The sequence below is a fragment of the Tamandua tetradactyla genome, chromosome 22 (genome assembly GCF_023851605.1).
Source record: "Tamandua tetradactyla isolate mTamTet1 chromosome 22, mTamTet1.pri, whole genome shotgun sequence".
Taxonomy (NCBI): domain Eukaryota; kingdom Metazoa; phylum Chordata; class Mammalia; order Pilosa; family Myrmecophagidae; genus Tamandua; species Tamandua tetradactyla.
Window position 1 is genome coordinate 15,137,064 of NC_135348.1, and position 16,429 is coordinate 15,153,492.

The 16,429-nt window shown below is 40.4% G+C and overlaps 1 long non-coding RNA gene across 1 annotated transcript in view; it reads left to right on the forward strand.

The window, feature by feature from the left end:
• Positions 1-13,645, forward strand: part of LOC143666051 (uncharacterized) — a 34,667-nt gene extending 21,022 nt beyond the window's left edge. Inside the window, exons 2-3 of the long non-coding RNA XR_013167333.1 lie at positions 12,211-12,402; positions 13,238-13,645. This is a non-coding gene — a long non-coding RNA (uncharacterized LOC143666051). The remainder of the gene's footprint in view (positions 1-12,210; positions 12,403-13,237) is intronic.
• Positions 13,646-16,429: the final 2,784 nt, after the last annotated feature.

The window sequence follows — 16,429 nt, forward strand, 5'->3', positions numbered from 1 at the left end:
ATAATCCCAAGTGAGCATCTTTTTTTGTTGTTGTTAAACTGAGCTTGAATATTCTACCCTTCCCCTCAGCTGGAAATTCTTCAACTGTTGAGTATCCAGAAACTTCAATGAAGCTTCAATCTAATTCTTGTTCTGGGAGGACATTTTTGGCATGCCATTTTGTCTCATCTGAGTTATTAGGCTAGGTCTATATTTGGCCAGTACATCGACCATGGCAGGATCTATTTAGAATTCCTAGCTGATTGTCGGCTTGTCTGTGTAAAATGTATTTGAATTGACCTCTGGCTAATAGGACGAACTAAATAACTGTCCAACTTTGTAACAGGTCTATTCTTCCACGAGCATAGGTACAACCCCAAATTCCAGGCAAGTCACTGTTTGGGTAATATGTGGGCACAAATCATGTTTCTTAATTCATTTTTCTACTCCATGTAACCATGATTAACACAGAAGAGTATTTGTTACCTATTTGCAAGGCAAGAAGTCTGAGGAGATCTGGGTTCCAGTTTTATTTCTACTACAGATGAGCTCTTGGAAGGGGTAGAGCCAAATTCTAACAACTTTGCACTTCATTTCTTCCTATATGTGCAGATATGTAATAATTTTAGTATCTGTAAGAGGTGTAATGAAATCATTCCTGAAGCTCTTTAATTTCCATAAAAATTGTCTTATAGGGTCTTCTTTTTTAAAAAATATTTTTATTGACAAATCTTTATACATATACAGTCCATACATGGTATACTCAGTGGCTCACAATATCATCACATAGTTGTGTATTTATCACCATGATCATTTTTAGAACATTTGCATCCCTCCAGAAAAAGAAATAGAAAGAAAAAAGAAAAAACTCATGCATCCCATACCTTTTACCCCACCCTCTCATTGACCACTAATATTTCCATCTACACAATTTATTTTATCTCTTATCCCCCCCTATTATTTATTTACTTTTTATCCATTTTCTTTTCACTCATCTGTCCATACCCTGGATAAAAGGAGCATCAGACACAAGGTTTTCACAATCACATAGTCACATTGCAAAAGCTATACCATTAATCAATTGTCTTCAAGAATCAAGGCTACTGGAAAACAGCTCAACAGTTTTAGGTACTTCCCTCCAGTTGCTTCAATATGCCATAAACTTAAAAGGGATATCTATATAATGCATAAGAATAACCTCCAGGATAATCTTCTGACTTTGTTTGAAATCTCTCAGCCCTGAAACTTTATTTTGTCTCATTTTTTTCTTCCCCTTTTTGGTCAAGAAGGCTTTCTCATTACCATGATGGTGGGTCTCAGCTCATCCTCGGAGTCAAGTCCCATGTTGTCAGGGAGGTTTACAGCCCTGGGAATCATATCCCATATAGTGGGGAGGGTAGTGAGTTCATCCGTCGAGATGGCTTACAGAGAGAGGCCATGTCTGAGCAACAAAAGAGGCTCTCTGGGGGTGACTCTCAGGCATAATTATAAGTAGGCTTAGCCTATCCTTTGTAGGAATAAGTTTCATAGGGGTTAACCACAAGATTGAGGGCTCAGCCTATTGAATTGGTTGTCCCCACTGCTTGTGAGAATATTAGGAATTATCCAAATGTGGAAATTGAGTATTTCCTCCTTTCTCCCATTCCCCCAAGGGGACTTTGCAAATACTTTTTAATTCTCTGCCCAGATTACTCTGGGATTTATCAGGGCATTACACTAACTTGGACAAACCAATAAGATCTCATGCCCTATTCAAGATTCCATATAATTATGGTGTTCAACTAAATTAACCATACAAATTAAATAAGATAATGCACTACCCAAAATATAAATTTTGCACCAAATAAACATCTCTCCCTTTGGTCTCACACAGAAGTTGACGTTTTAAAATATGGATGATATCATCCTTTACCTTGTATCTGATCTACCTTGGTCCTATGCACATCAGCTTCATTCATATCTCTAGTCAAACTCCAATCTATGTTTCAACCTTTTAAACAGTTCCTGTATGGGGTAGTGCTGACTTTCATAGCTGCAGAGCTCTAATGCTGAGTCTCTGTTGCCACATAAATACCTGAAATTTCTGGGAATGGCCAGGGTAAGTACAAACAGCTCAGTATCTCAGAATTTAGAAATAACAGTTACAGCTCCTGAATATATGTGATTGCTGTAAGAGCTTACAATCTAGGACCCTTTATGGTAGGCTCCAACCTGATAATCCATGCCTTCAACTTCAATTCACTGAGTTATTATATTATAGTTAGTTCAAATGAGTGGACGCATGATAATAAAAAAAAATATTTGTCTTTTGGTTTCTGACATTTCATTCAACATCTAGTCCTGAAGCTTCGTTCATCTAGTTGCGTGTCTCATCTTACAGGTTCTTAAGGTATTAACTGTCAAGTATGAGCAAAAATCCTTGACTCTCTTCTTTATTTTTGCAAGACATGAAATTTTAATTCCAGGGAATTGTGTGGGGAAAACTTACGATCCCTTAGGTATCTTTGCCTTTTTTCCCCAATTTGTGGGAATATTAGGATGACATTTATGTGTCGGGTGCTTTCCCATGGGTGATCCCATGTAGGAATTATTGGCTAGCATGAAGAAAAGAGACTGTGGGGTTATGCACAATTCCTAGGCTAGAATTGTAACCTCATCCCTTCTCTCCCATTAAGAAAATGTATTGGCTAAAACATATTTTAAAATTACCTTAATAAAACTATGGAATAGTGGTATAGGAACAGAAAAGCCCAGACACTGGAATCACATGCCCATGGAAAAACTAGTATATAATAGAATTTCTTCCCGAATCAGTGAGTAGAGACCAGATCCTTTTGTGGTTGATGTTGGGCAAACTGACTCACTGTGGAAAAAATGAAAATGAATTCCTACCTCACTGCAAGATAAGTTCACATGGATGAAAGACCTAAGTATAAAAGGAAAAGACACAGACACCACGGCAGATATGTGGGAGAATATCTTTGTGGTCCTAGAGTTTGGAGTGAATTTCTTAACCAAGACCCAAAACAACAAAAACCATAAAGGGAAAATTGATGGGTATCACTACATCAAAGTTAAAGATTTCAGTTCAGAGCAGTTAACCTACCTGACAGATAGTATTGGGAAAAGATGCTTTGTAGCGTCTAAAATCAATAAGGGATTCATGCTCCAAGGAACTCCTGCAGATAAGCAAGAAAAAGATAGGAAACACAGAAAAAATATGGGCAAAGCCTGGCAGCAGTTCATAGAAGGGGAAATCCAAATTGCTTCGCAGTAATCGGAGCAATGCGAATTTAAATGACAATGAAATCCACTTTAAAATCATCAGAATATCAATAATTAGAAATCTTGATATCAAGTGCTCCTGGTGGCAGTATAAACTGGAACAAGCATTTTGGAGAGAAATCTTCAAGTATTCATTAACATGAAGTACCCCTATAGCATATGTTCCCACCATCCCACTTCCACTGTAGACCCCCAGAGACAGGCTTGCCCATATCTGTGAGGGGACATAGCTGTGCGTGGGTCTTTCAGCACCCTTCGTCATAGTGGGGAACTACAGTCAACCTACGGGGTACATGGAGGACAGCGGACAAGGAAACGGTGGTGCAGGCAGAGAGCGAGAAGCATTCGATTTAAATATAAAAGCAGGGAGAGAGCTTGAAAAACCCAGAGTAGGATGAAAAAAGTAAGTAGGGGGATATGATTTATAGCACATTTCCTTTTACAAATTAGACATGCATACCCAAAGTGATATTATATATTATTCAAGGGTATTCATGTACCTAAATGAAGATTGGAGGGGGGGTGGTTCTGGGGGAGTGGGGATCAGGAAGTAGGAGGGAAAACAGAAATAAAATAAAATTATTTCATGGGCCGGTGAGTGGACCACAAACTGAAGAAGCGAATTCATTTGACTCTGTAGATCAATAGTCTAGAAGGGAAGAAGAAAAGGAAGTCAAGTCAAATTGGAATTAGAGGGAGTGAAGAGGTATCCTTACGGTGATAACTTCCAAATTTTTCCTGTTTATGAGCTGTATAATAAATCATTGATAAACTTCAACTCTTCATTAGTTGTAATAGATTACCGGTGACACAATTCCCAGCTGTCAGGAGCCCAGGGCCGAAAGCTTTAGTGGAAGCTGTTTGTGTTCATAATACGTTGTCTACTGTATCCCTACAGAGGTGAAGGAACCCACAAAAAGCAACAAGAGGCAGCCTCAATATTCGGGACACAATTAGGAAAAAGACCTGGAAAAGGTTTGCAATTATTATTCCATAAAGACCCAGCCTGAAAGCCGTGCCTCTTTATCCATATTTTATTTCCTCCATCGAATATTTCAAGTTTCCTCCTTATATTTGTAGACGAGAAGCAGAAATCTAAATAGCTCTAACATCATTTCCCTAATTCCCACAGCCTGCACTGTTCAGATGTCAGCCTCTAAGTTCCTAATACAAACGAACAGAAGACAAAAACATTTTGCTGGATTCTGAAGTGAAGTATTTCAGCAGAACAGAGAGAAACAGTTAAATTTTTCAAAGCTCTGAAACTGGAGAGGAGGCTGTCCTCAAAATCTACCAACCAGAGGCCTGGGAGAAACTGCTTGCTTGTGGCTGGAGATTTTCCTCTCTCCTCCTCCCCACCCCCCTTCCTCCTGCCTTCCCTCCCTCCTCTTCCTCCTCTCCTTTCTTTCTGCCCATTTGCAACAACATCAAAGAGATACTCGAATGGATTTTCTAACCTGACCCCACTCAAACTGATCAGTTCTTTAAGTTGGTCTCTTTGAGACTGTTAAAGAACGGGGTCTTTTCTCCCATGATGTTTTATAGTTTTAAGTAAACTCCCTTTACTGCGATGCCCTTTTCAGAGGCATGCATTGCAGAAAGACAAGCATTCTTTACTAATAACCTGCATGCAAATAGATCTTTTTCAATGTGAGTTTGAATTTAAAAAAAAAAAAACTTATTTACTGGGACTATATTTGCAAACTCTTGCTTCCAGGTCAAAATAGAGTAGTTTTCCATTGCTTATTTATTTTTTCTTTGTCATTTAAAAATATGTGATTCTTGGGCTTATGTAGAATCACGTGTACTTACCCATCTGCATTGAAAATTAGAATGGAACTGGCAGATAAATGTAGCTGTTTCTTGTGATCAAGGTCTTTAAGATAATGTATGAGGCTCTTAGCTGCAGTGCTGCTGAGTGAGAGTCATCCTTGGATCTAAATGTGTGAGCGTTGTTGATAACCAGAATTACTTGAGGAGGAAGTGAGACTGAGTGCCCTGGGTACTATCTAACTCCCTCAGAGAGGCTTCCAGCCACTTGCAGACCATTATCTCATTAGTTTGCAAAATATCCCAGTGAGGACGGAACATGCTAATGGAGTATAAATGGCATAAAGCACTTTGCTAATGTGGCATGACTTTCTCCCCTCTAGTCCCCATCCCTGAGCCTGGATGCAGAAACTGAGGCAGAGGGAGCTGGGGTTTCTGAGCCAAGAGAGTGAAGAGCCAAAGGAAGACCGGAGGATGAAATGCTGCTACCCAGCAAGTTGATGGGAGAAGTTTTCTTTTTTTCAATGCCTAAATAAGAGCTAAATCATTACTTTAGATAACAGCAACCTTTTATTTCTGATCTGGCACCAAGTGTGGATAGCTGGGAAGAGAGAAATGTGCTGAGAAGAGGGATGGGCACTGAGCCAAGATAAAGCCATAGGCTCTCAGAAGTGACCACTTTGGGGTGCAGCTGGCTCTTCTGCCGACTCAGTACTTTGCTGATAAGTCCAATTCAATTTGGTTCACATCTTTATAGACACACACAACACATATTCAAACTGACCTCATTTAGTGTAATTCCTTAGGTTTTTACCAGGGTCTTTGAGGCTATTTTTGTAAAGAAGTGCTTCGATAAAGATTTCATTTTTAAATTAGCTGATGATTTAAGTTTCTTCTCCACTTTAAAATGAGGAGTGTACAACTTACAGAAAAGTGTGTTGAGAGTCAACTAAAAGGACCCTTCTGGGGCCTTTTATTACTCAATTGCTTCAGTTCACAGAAATACTCACCATCAGTATATTGGGCTGGCTTTGTCCCCTTCTGGAGGGTTCTCTTGTTCTCCTGCTCAGTTTCCATGGCCTCCGTGCTTTTCTAGGCCCTGTGAAAACCTTTTCTTTGGATGATGGGAGACTAAGATGCAAATAACTGGGAAGACATACATTAAAGGAATCTGCTTTTAACTATGGCATTTTAGGCATGTGGAATAGTTAGCACGTGGAGAAAGGGCGTTTCACTGAGCTCCACCAGGAAACCTACTTGAAGGTTTCTGGACAGGATAGCATCATTCTTGAAGCAATAAAAATGCTATTCTTTCTCCTAAAAATCAGCCTAGCCAACATTTTTTAAGTTGATAGTGTGAATGCATATGTAGAATCTGTTCATTCGTTCATTCATTCAAAGAACACAAACATGAATAAGCAACAGCTCTTTCTATCTGGGAGCTTACAGACCTGTAAACAAGTTATTGCATGGCAGCTAAGTAATAAAAAGCATAACAGATGTAGATATACAAAGTAGAAACTTTCGGCATAAAAGTGGAAGTGTTTAATGAAATTTATAGTCAATCAAAATGCCAAGAAGACATTTATAGGCCCAAAGTGCCATGTGAAGCTAGCAGGGATAATGTTTAATAGGGACAAAAATATGGTCCAGCATGGGTTTAAAAGGATCAATGGAGTAATCACAAGATCAAGACTGTCTGTCAGTGTGACATGGTCGACCAGGGCACGGGACAAAGAGCTGGGCAGGCCTGGGTTCTAATCATTGACTCTGCCATTTACTTCTACTATGATCATGGAAAAATGTCTTCACCTCTTGGTGGTTGCTTCAGTCTCCTCCATCTGCAACATGGAAGCATTAATAGGACCTGACTGAAAGGGCTGTTAGGAGGATTAAATGAGATAATACATTTTGAGAGCTTAGGAAGGTACTCGGCAAAAACACCCCAGCACTCCATAAGAGTTAACAACCATTATTATTACCCACAAAGCGTTCTTTTAGAACAGCAAAAAGAAATTTTCAGCTTGCTCAGCTGCAGTCAGCAGTTCTCTGATAAGCTCATTGGTTTGTATACTGGTTTCCCAAAGGAATAGGAAGCAACAAGGCAAATTGCTGCTTTGGACTTGATGTTCTGTCCAAAAGAAGAAAGTGGCTGTGTCATCCTAGAGTTCTTGAAAGGCAGGAAGAGAAAATCTGGATATAGTTGGACATTTTCTCAAACCATTACCAAGACAATGTCAAGAAGACCAGAAGGAAAACAAGAACACTTCTGTGCTTCCGTCATTTGTGACCTGACGAAGGAGAACCACTCATTGACATTTCCAAATGTGCACAGGGCTTTGCAGGCACAACTGGTTCCAACGAGGAAGGAAATGGGGAAATATTTCAAGAAGCTCATGATAACAGTGATGGATTTAATGAGTTCAGGTTTTAAAGATTTTTGAGGGAAAGGCATATAACCAAGAATGATTACAAGAGGTATGTCAGGAAAGTTAAAATATAAAAGGAGCTGAGGCCTGCAAAAAACTCCCAAGGACAAAAAAAAAAAAAAAAAAAAAGTGGGGGTAGGATTTGCTGTTGTTCCAGGCAAGAAGATCAGGGAATGCACACACAGACCCTCATTGACAGAGGTTGGAATTAATGATGAAACTATTGCTAGATGGCCTGGAGAAGGCTGAACTTGGTGATACCTCTATTTGTTTTCTCTGACAAGGAGAATAACAAATATGTAGAAAGAATGAGCACTGGTGAATGACAATGGAAGTCCTAGAGATCATAAACATATAGTTGTTCTGAGTTCAGGTCTCTGTAATAAATTATGTTGCAAGGTACTGAGGCAGCTTGCAAATAAGAGTCTGTGGTCATTATTGGTTGAAATTTGAAAAATCTTAGAGAAATGAAAGCATGTTGGAATAAATGTTGGTGGGCACATTCGTTTACTTTTAGAAATGGAAAGGAAGCTGATTTTACAGATTACAGACATGTAAGCATGTTGTCCATCTCTGGCAAGCCTTGGTTACAGAAGGGTTAATTTGTAAGCACCTTAGAGAGGTGACCACCTTACTGGTTTACTAAGAACAGGTCATCTCAAGCTAATCTTCTCCTATTCCTTCTTTTGCCTTCATTTGGCATTCTTGGACCAAAAGTCCTGGGAAGTCAACTGAATTTTGTTTTTGGATTTCTACAAAGCATTTGAAAAATCTTTTATGCTGTTGTTGAAGGTATGAAAAAGAAAAACAGGGGCTGGACTCACAAATAATTAAGAAACTTTGGAACAATGTGATTGATGGCATTTAAAGGGTAGGGATAATGGGAACTCTCAGCCCAGAAGGGAATTTCTAGTGGCAAAGGACAAACCTATTTCTCCCTTATTCTGTTCAGTTATTTTTGTGTGTGAATGACTAGAACAATGATATGAATAATAATTAGTTTATCAACCTTTCTTACATTCCTACTATGTGTCAGATATTTTATGTAGATTGATTGCATCATTTAATTTTTACATAACTCTATGATGTTAAGTCTGAATTGTTAAGGAATCTACGCAGGGCAGCGAGTCAAAGTTAAACAGATTTATTGAGAGGAGAAAGCAGGGAAAAAGCAGGTGGGAGCCTTCAAAGCCTGCCAGCAAAAGGAAAGAAAATGGCTCCACCTCTCTTTCTGAGAGCCGGGCTTTTAAAGGAAAAATGTGTCCGGTGGTGAGGGTCATCAGGCAGGAAGAGTCCTTAACTGCATGTCTGTTTCTTCTGATGGGTGTGGCAACTTCAGGTGGGTGAAGCGCCAGCACGCCTGGGGATCTTGCTCCTATATCTGGTTCTGCAAAAAGAGCTGAGGGGCCCCTGAGTCTAAAAGTCTCTTTTATATGTAAAGTTCTTCTGAGATCTGACATATGGCCTAGACATTATTTTACAGAAAGGTTAAATAACTTACCCAATGTCTCACTAAGAGTAAGCCGGGGACTAGGATTGGATCACACTTATCTTATTTCAAAGCCATTGCTTTATCAGGTATACCAACTGGCTCCAAAGTTGAAGTGGGAGGGCTGATGAATATATGAGATATAGTCATCAAGATTCAAAATAATACCATCGGGGCATGAACTGAATCCAACAAGAAGTAATTTAACTGGGTAAATTTAAGGTCCTAGGATTTGGTCCAAAGACAAAATAAACAAAGACGAAACTGTGTAAGAATGGACTAGAAATGGCTTAGGAGGAGTTTGGGTGAACAAGACTTACTTGACAAGAAGCTCAATCCAAGATGATAGTGTGACATGGCAGCTGGAAAAAAATAAAACAAATTAGAAATTGGTTTATCTTGTGAGTCTAAAATAACTAAAATGGATTTGGAATAAGAAAACCAAAGAAGGGCTATATGTCTGCTGTTTAAAGTCATGAATGTAATGTTAATGGACTAAAGAGAGAAGGCAGAATTTCCTACCCTTAGTTTTTGTCTGTCTTCACTTTCAGAGAAAACAATAGGACTACAAAACATAGACCATCCACTGGTGAGAGAGAAAGGTGATATCAGAACATGTTGCTAACTGTTTTTTTTTCTCAGAATCACAATTTAATGGTGATATAGACAAAGTTCGATGAGAAGGCAACTAAACCACATCATATGGGGAACAAGGGACGAGCTGGGATGTTCAGTTGGGGAGCAAAAGACCTTCAAGGCGAGTGTGACTAGTCCTCACACATTGAGAGGGTCATCACGTCCAAAGGCAAGTTCACTAATCCTTTAGGATAGTGGCTTTCAAACTTGCTTGACTGTTACCAGAAGAATTACATTTTATATCTCAGCCCAGAATACACATAAACACTTACATGACTGAAACTGACATTCCAAAAAGACATTATTTTACCCTTTCTATGTTCAGTTTGCTTTGAGATATTCTGTTCTATTATTCTCTTTTTTCTATTCTATTCTTATTCCATCCCAACCCATCCTATCCTATCTTAATCTTTTTCATTAAAAAAATGTCACAGCCCATTAAGTTGCTTTTCTGGCTTATTAATGGGTTGCAGCTCATGACTTAAAAATCCTGCCCTAGGGACTCCACATATGGATCTATGTGGTGCTAGCTATTGCTTCAGGATCACAAAGAATGTCTAACAGACTGAAGTGACAAAAAATGGGATTGGTTTCCTCAGGAAGCTGTGAGTTATTGCTTCTTGCAGTATGCGAGCTTGGGCTAAATGAAGGCACAATAAGAGTGGTGCAGAAAGGATTCACATATCAGATAGGGGGACTGGATACTAAACCTCTCCTGTCATTGTAGGCTACACTAATAGAAGGACAGTGTGTATCTCTGGGGAGGGGAGGGTGGCATTGCTTCCTGCTTCTCAGACTACAGCTCAGATGATCAGAGCTATTAGGAGATATGTTTGAAGCCATTCATTCACTCATTCAATAATTATTTATGGCGCATCTAGCACAAACCAAGCACTGGACTCAGCTTTGAGTTTCTAAGATCGACACAGCCCTTGTCTCACGGAGCTTATTATCTAGTGAAGAAAAGATAATAATTCAATGCATATTTTTTGAATGCTTGACTGTTCATCTGTCACTGTTTTAGATGTTGGATATTATCATTGCATCATTGCACAAGACACACAAAAAAATTCCTGTCCTCATGGAATTTACAGATTATAAACAACAAGCACACAAATGGTTACTGATGCTGACTACAGTAAGTGCAGAGTTCCCAGAGAACTTAGGATAGGGAAAGAACTAGTGTAAGACTCAGGGAAGCGCCCCTGTGGAAGTCGCATTAATACAGTCATCTGAAAGGCTAGTATTGCTCATTGCAGGGAGACTGAGAGAGGTGAGCAGGACACAGCACTTTGGGGAGAGTGACAGCAAACATCTGAGGATGTGAAAGGAAGTCAGGCTGGCCAAGATGCAGAGGGGCAGGGAAGGAACTGACCTCTCAGGGTCAGGTAGTGGGATTGATCCTAGACACAAGGAGAAGCTAGTAGAGGGATGTAGACATAAAGATGGAGAGATGCAGAAGGACACAGAGATTGAGTAGGGTTACAGAGATGGCTATGAGAGATGCATAGAGGTAGAATCAGCATGGCTTGGCGGAAGGGAGGAGACAAGGATGACCCCTGCATTTCTTGTCTTGAGCAGCTGGTGGGGGGGTGTGAGGTGGGGAAAGGGTCATCTCATTTATGAAGATGAGGGACAGAGGAGAAGGAGCGGTGGGGTGGGGAGATGAGGTCAATTTGGGACATCTCTGCTCATGCAGCTTCTTCCCAAAATACCACTGTCTCAACTTGTCTGCTGAGAAAACACCTGTTTGTCCTCTAATACTCCAACACTCAGAAGCATTTCTTTAACCCCCTCCTTGCCAGATAGAAGCAACCACTCCTTACTTTGGGTCCCTCCTCTCCCCTTACCAACTTCCGTCACTGCCTCAATGACACTTTATTTTTATTTGATTGCTTACAATAATAGCAATTAATGCTTAGAGACCACTTACTCTGAGCCAGGTGATGCTGTTCTGAGTCCTTTACATGTATCACCTTGTGTAATCCTCACAACTGCCTTTAAGGTCAATGCTATTATTTTTCCCACTTTACAGATAAAGGAAACTGAGGCATAAGCAGATCAGGTAACTTACCTAGATCATGGCACTGTAAGGGCAGGGCTGGGATTCCAGCCCTGGCAATCTGGCTCCAGTGTCCAGTAAACATTCTGTTTACTACTGGTTAGTAGATTCTTGAAGTTAGGGATTCTATAGTATTACTTATATCTGTGGTTGTGTGTGTGTGTGTGTCTTTTACATTCAGTGCTCAGCAGTGCCCGGATCATAATTGTCCCTTAAAAGGGTTGATTGGATGGGTCAGTGACTGGATAATATTGTTTACACATTTAAGGAGGGGTTAGGATTGCCTATGAAACTCTAGACCAGGGGTTGGCAAGCATTATTTTGTAATGGGCCAGACAGTAAATATTTTAGGTTTGGGGGCCATATGGTCCCTGTCACCACTAACCAACACTGCCATTGTCATACGAAAGCAGCCATTGATAAAAGTAATGAATGGGTGTTGCTGTGTTTCAATAAAATTTTATTTACAGACACCACAATTTGAATTTCATGTAATTTTCACATCATGAGAAATTTTTTAAAAATTCTCAACTATTTAACAATGTTCAAACCATTCTTAGCCCACAGACTGTACAATTGAATTCAGTCCATGGACCAAGTCCAGCGATGTCAGCTACAGGGGGTGGAAGAGGCTTTTGACTTCAGAGAAGCTCACATCAGCTAGAAATTCCCATCAGCAGGGGTGGCCGCTCAGCACCCCGGGGATCTGCTCTCACCCGAGATTTCCAAGCAAGAAGTGGAGGGAATTCCAGGTAGGTGGCTGGGCAGCGGGATGCGAGATGACCTCTGAAGTCCTTCCCTCACTCTAAGATTCCACCCACCACTTCCTGGGCTTTAGAGTAAAAGCCACAGGAGCTGAGCCGGTTGGAAGGAAGGTCATTCAAAATTAGTGAAAAGGTCTGAGTTATAAAACGGGTTATGAGAAATGATGCTTCATTGCTTTCAAGGACATTTGGCAATCAAACGAACACTTAGCAAAGGGCTGTCAATAATCCATTTGAATTGCACTTTGTACTTTTCAAAGTGCTTTCCAGTACACTATCCACATTGATCCACGCAGGAAGCCGAGGAGCCAGAGAACCCCATTTCACAGGTGAGGTCGGAAGGCGCTCTGGCCGAGCTCAGAACCAGGCCGGTTGCTTCTCGGAACCGCCGCCGCCGACCTGCTGGAAGGACAACTTCATATTTTGCATCAAGGGTGTATTATGGAGTTTGCAGCATCAAATTTATATTTGTAGGAAGGATAAGCACTCCTAACTCAAGGTTCATTTTAACCCCCCAGGAATCTGCAAGAAATGTGACCACATGCCCAGATTGGGATATAGAATTTGTCAAATGTCATTAATAAGACTTAGCAAGAGTTCATTAGAGGTGGACGTGCTAGAAGACTGGTTTTCATTCTGTTCTCTCATATCAGGGTTAAAGAAGCCTTTCCATTGTGTTCTATTGCTTTGTAAATTTGGAAAATGCTTTTATTTTCCACCATAGCTGGCAGAAACTAACCGAGTCTGAAGGATCACAAATGCGTTTTGAATTAATAAGATTTTTCAGTGTCTTTTCTTTCCTTTTGCTTTTTTTTCTTTCAAGATCCAAAAGACTTCATTCTGGAAAGTTAGCAGTTCAGAGAGATCCTCCAAGAGAGAGCATCTCCGACGTGGGAGGAGATCTAATCCAATTGCCTTGTGGAAGTTTCCTTCCTCCCTGTCCTGGAACACGTGACCTGGGGGGGAGCCCCAAGAAGCAGCCAGCCAGCAAGCCCTAGTGATTTGGGGATAAATCTGTGTGTGTGTCTGTGTGTGTTTTCTTTAAACTCAATTTGGGGCTCTCATCAGCATTTCTCTGCCAAATTAGGCTTTGGCACAGCCAAGGCTGCCTTGGCAAACTTTTTTAATTTCCCAAGAGCAACTTCCTGGTTCTTAATTAGGCCCTTTCTTCCTAGATGTCTATATTTAACTGTGCTCTGTTACCACTGACCCCTTTGGATGCTGCCAAAAACCTCAGGGAAGTGGCAATTAGGTCTAGACGGGGCAATTATGCAGAAAATTAAGTTCCCCAAATCTTCTTCTTCTTTTTTTTATTCTATTAATTAAAAAAATTTTTTTGAACATAACAGCAAACAAACACAAACATTCTTACCATATGATCATTCCATTCTACATATATAATCGGTTATTCACAAAATCATCACGTAGTTGTATATTCATCATCATGATCATTTCTTAGAACATTTGTATCAATTCAGGAAAAGAAATAAAAAGAAAACAGAAAAAATTTATACATACCATACCCTTTACCCCTCCCTTTCATTGATCACTAGCATTTCACTCTACTAAATTTATTTTAACACCAAATCTTATTCTTAAAGGGAGACCTTGTGAGGGAAACTTCAGTTGTGGAGTGATACTTATAGAATTCATTAGATAATAGCTCAGCTTTTTTTGTCACTTTGCCCAGGCAGGCAGAGAGCGAATATTTAACCTGTAGAAGGGCCCTTATCCTAGAAGCTGTGAGCCTGGTGGGTGGAAGGGAAGTGATGGAGGAAAGAGATGCATAGAGAAACACTCTCGAATGTACCCAAGGAAACTTCAAGAATGTTCATGCCACATTGTCTGCAAAAGAGAAAAACTGAAAATAACCCAACTGTCTGTCACAGGAAAAACGGGTGAATAAATTGTGGTGCATTCCTACAACAGAATCCAATTCAGCAGTGTGAAAATGAATGATGTAGAGTTACACATATCAAAGTGGGTAAATTTCAGAAATATTGTTTAGCATAAAAGCAAGTTGCACACCGATATATATATAATATGAAAATGTTTGTAAAAATTTTAAATGAGTGCTACTATACGGTATATTGTTTATGGATAGCAAATTTGTAGCATAGGCATTTTTAAATCAAGGGTAGTTTATAAAAACAAATCAACTTTACTTTTTTAAGGAAAGAAAGTAAAATGTATGCTAATTCCACGTACTACCTTCAGGAGAGCAGTTACCCTTGGGAGAGGGTCTAGAATGGATCTGGTGAGGGGTGAAAATCTTCAGCTGTCAGCAATATTTAATTTTTTAAAGTTGGGTGGTAAATTCCTGTGGAGTGATCCACGATATTATTAACTAGTTAATATTAACTAGTATGCCTGAAAATGTTCACTAAAAAATGAAATGTTGCTAGGGTGCCAGGCCTATGGTTTGTGGGGGATGGCATCAGGGAGGTGGGAAAAGTCTCAGGAGGGATGGGGGTATTTTAGTTCGCTAAAGCTGCCACACTGCAATACACCAGGGATGGACTGGCTTTTATAGAGGGGATTTATTTAGTTACAGATTTGCAGTTCCACAGAGCAAAGGCAGCTGGCTTTCATCTGGGTTCCTCGGTCACAAGGGGAGGCAAAGGCAATGTCCACTGGCCTTCTCTCCTGGCTTCTGGATTCAAATGGTTTTCCCCAGGGCATTTCCCTTCTGCATCTCCAAACATCTGGGTCTGCGCTCCTTTTCTCTCTTCTGACTCTTCCTTTTAAGCCTCCAGCTGATCAAATTAAAATATCACTCATTGCAGAATGCAGTCCTCTTAGATGACCACAGATGGAATCAGCCATAGATGAATTTCAGATGCTGATGATTTAAGTCCACAGCAGCCCCTCTATCTGCCCAAGTTAACAACTGAACCTAACTACTATAGGAAGCCATGGCTCCTCTCTTCTCTGAAGAGGGATCAAGTGACACTTTCAGGGAATCAAGAATGTCTTTGGGACAACACTGGACAGAGCACAGAGAACAAGATTCTAGAGCCAGTTCTTGTCTCCCTTCAGAGCTGAGACCACCGCAGTGAGCCTTTCCCTTTCTTGGGACTCTGTGAAGAGAGGCCTCCCTGGTTTCACCAGGTCTAGCTGCCTTTGATTCTGAAAGTTGCCCCTGGAGGCCCTGGGAGTTGGCCTTGATGGGGCATGGGCAGCCTTGTGTTGGCAGCCCCATCATGATGGGGAAAGTCTGGCCAGGCTCCACTGCCTGCTCAAGGGCTGTGTGTGGGCATGGAGCAGTGGGGTGGGGGAGCTTATACATCCTGGGCACAGCTGGGTTGCAGCTCGGCTTCCATAACCCTTGGAGCTTGCAAGTGGCCCTGAGGAACGATTACTTGGATTGAGAGCTGTTGTTGTACTTTATTTTTTAGCTTTTACTATGGAGAATTGTGAACATATATAAAATTAGATGCTATTACCCCTATTTCTAAAATGTGAAAAAACAAGAGAGAGCGAAAAAGGAAGAAATCTAAGGAGAACAGTGTACTGAACTGTCCTGTACGCATTGGCTGGCTCCAAAAAACATTAACTCTGGCTGATCTTGCCCCATTTAACTGCCAATCCACTTTCCACCAACCTCAGTATATATAGCTAAAAGAGAAGGATCCTTATAAAAAACACACTTAGTGAATTTAACAATTATCCTTAATGTCATCAGGTATCCAGGTAAACAAATGCTTAACTTTCCCATTGTTTCATAAATGTAATTGCTTTCATTTTTGCAATTTGCTAGTTTTAGTGAGGCCCCAACTAAGGCCCATACCTCGTGACTGTCTTTACAAGTTTTAATCTATAGGTTCCCTCAATGTCTCTCTCTCTCTCTCTTTCCTTGCAAATAATCGTTAAAAATATTATTTGTCCCATCGAAGTTCTCCCAGTCTGGTTTTGCTGGTTACATTCTCTTAGTGTTATTCATCGTGTCCCTCTGTCCATGTTTTCTGTAAAGTGTAGTTAAATACAGAGGCTCAGCCAGCCAATTTAGGAGACA